The sequence below is a fragment of the Opisthorchis viverrini genome, assembly GCF_000715545.1.
Source record: "Opisthorchis viverrini unplaced genomic scaffold opera_v5_254, whole genome shotgun sequence".
Classification (NCBI taxonomy): domain Eukaryota; kingdom Metazoa; phylum Platyhelminthes; class Trematoda; order Opisthorchiida; family Opisthorchiidae; genus Opisthorchis; species Opisthorchis viverrini.
Window position 1 is genome coordinate 326,297 of NW_008751906.1, and position 2,996 is coordinate 329,292.

Below are 2,996 nucleotides of genomic sequence, written 5' to 3' on the forward strand. Positions count from 1 at the left end.
CCTCAGTATATCGCCGCCTTGGATTTAAATAAGTGTTTTCAAGCAAAAAATTTTATGTGAATGAATTTTTAAAAAACCACAAGGTAATCATTTATCATTCTTTGTGGCTCTCCGCAGACACTTCCGAACTTTCTGCAGTTCGTTTTCCAGCCAGCGATGAAAGATTCCCTTGATTCGCCCTAGATTGTCGATCGGGTACTCGGTCGTCATGTCTGTAATGAGAGATATGTAATGAATTTCCTTTAGCCATTTGTTCATTTTACGTAGTTTAAAATAAACATCAAATACTTAAAAATAAGTCCTTGGGCCCGCCTGGTTTACCCGAAGGCTTCTTTTTCATTTATACCGCTAATTAAGTAGTTCGGAGAGTCTTGGTGCCAATGTCCGTGTATGTTTTTCAAGTGCGGTTGCACATCGTCAGTTTCCTGCAAGAGCCACCCTTTCACCTTGTGGGATTAATAATCGTGGTTGCGATGAATATTCAGCAGTTGTGCATAGCGCGCACCGTCTCAGAGTTCTTCGTAACTCCGGAGCACATCCATAGATGACTGAGGTAAGAGGGGCACATTGAGCGCCTGAGGACTGCTTGTGGGTCCTGAAGCGTCCAGTTTCATATGCAGTCTCTATGGTAACGAGTAAATCCGCTCAAAATTTTCCATAACATCTAAGCTAAAACGTGGTAATTTAAACACTAAGAATAGGGGTGGCCGAGTATTGGGAAATTGCGCTGGTTTTTGAATCTGGAGAGTTCGTTCTAGAAAATAAAGTACACAGCATATAAAACACACCTAGGGAGCAGCGTCGAACTACGTGGTTCTGGATCACTCACGGCAGGAAATGCTGTGTGTGCTGAAATGCCGATAGAACCTAGATGGTGGCGACGAGATGAAACGTGCGTTCCATATATCATCGGGTATCACCCGGGGCGTGGGGCGCGTCAGAAACGGGAATGACTCTAGTTTTCCATGTTGTCGAATTTGTGCATCTAAATATAAGGAACTGACAGATTGAAACGTTAGTAGGTGCGGGAGAACGTACATTCTTTTTGAAGCTGATGGGCTTATGAATGTGTTTGCAAACAAAGTGGTAATACCACTGGAACCATGAGCCGATTCCTCTGTAAAATCAGATAGCAGCTGTTTTTTCACCACAACTATCAAAATACCATTGATAAGCATACTGTTTGCGCTTAGATTCATGTGCTACCTCTTCATCGTGCTGCTCCGCGGAGGAATATCGACATTCGTCGCCGTAGCACGAATCTTATAATGATAATAATATTGATCCTCAACTAGTGGGTGGCTTGCCGTCAGGCACGATCATGGTATTACAGTCAGAATAAGAGCAGGACTGATGGGGGTTGTGATCAATAGGAATTTCCTGGAAAAGGGACGGTGATGCAAACGGTGGGCATCAATTAAGTAGACTTCATCACATCTGGGGTGGCATGGGTAGGGATCCAAGATTTCAAGGTCTCTTTACCTCCTATGGAGATGACACAAGATCTCATCGTTAGGACTTTAAAGTGGCGGGCAAAAACGATACGAGTGAGGGTATACTAAAAGGCTTCCTGCCTGGAACGTGACAAAAAAGCTTCAACTGCAGGAAGTGCGCAGCCAGAATAATGGATCTGGAGAGGCAGCGGAACTGCCACGACACGACTGGCCAATTTGAACTAAAGCCCAAAACCGTCACTAGGGCTTCATGGCCTTGGGTCGTTTGGCGAATTGCTACGGAAGCGTAAGTGGGGATGTTGAAGTGGGGTGATATGCAATAAGGACATATGGTAGTAGGAAACTCAGAATCACAATGTGCAGTGGAACTTGAGCGACTCACCAGTGTTGCTTCTGGAGCAGGGTCGAGTGGAAAAGTTACTTGGGAGAACGGGTTCACGGAAACTGTGCGAAAACTGACTGGCTTGGTGAGGAGTATGAAAAAAAGTCGCCGAGATCTTTACATCCGACAGAAGGTTCGGCAGATTGCAATGAACGCCTTCTGGTGGGGGCTGGTGACGAATGAAGACTGACTGCGGTTGTTGGTAAGCGAACGAGTGGGCGAGATGGCGCGGTCAAAGTAGGAAGTGAACAATTGCGGGTGTACTATCAAACTGAGTATCACAGTGCTGTACCGTCACTGCATTGAAATACTTCGGTTTCTGGGCAGCCCCTTGACGGACGTCGTGATTGAGGTAGTTAGGCTGAAATGCTCAGTCCTGTGATCAGCTGGATGTTGTGCGTTTGCCGAGGGGTTCTCAGGGTAGGCAAAACCAATGTAATATCGTGCGTAGTGTTTGTTGTTTTTCAGGCCGGGGATTCCTTCGTTCGTAATGCACAGACCAGGTGGAGTGGGCAACGGCCAAACAGGTATTCCATAGCGCGTAGTACCACGGGTCGAAGCTTGGGAAGAAGATGAAATCAGATGAGATCAATAAGGTCTGAAGAGATATGAGCGTCATCAGACTGGATATAGTCCTTTAATAGGGTAAAAATCAACGTCTACCACAGGTATCGGGGCGACACCAGGTGATTGAACAAGACGGGATAAGGCTGGTTTCGCACTCGCTGCTCCGATCCAGCGTGAAATTCCTCCTTGAATATCATAAGACTCGAGCATGTGCGGGTGCAAAATATCTACTGTTTGAATGAATGCTTCTGAAGGTCGCAAAATTTGGCATTCTAAGAGCACTCCATATTAAGCATGGATTAAGCCGTCCATGAACAGGGGCATAGTCAGCAAGCAGTCCGCAATGCGCTGATTTCAGGTAGTTGGCAGTAATGTGATTTAAAATTGCCCCGCTCAGAATTCTATTCATCATCATGCATGGTATGCTAATGATGCTAATAAGTCCTAGCTACTGGGCGGCAAGGAGATTTGGAGACAAAGGATTGGACAATGTTTCCGCAGATCTCCCCAACACAGCTGCTTCATGGGTTGAAAGCAACAATGCAAGCTCAGTCCAGGTCAGCTGATCGGTATTTGTGTGACTATTGCAGTGA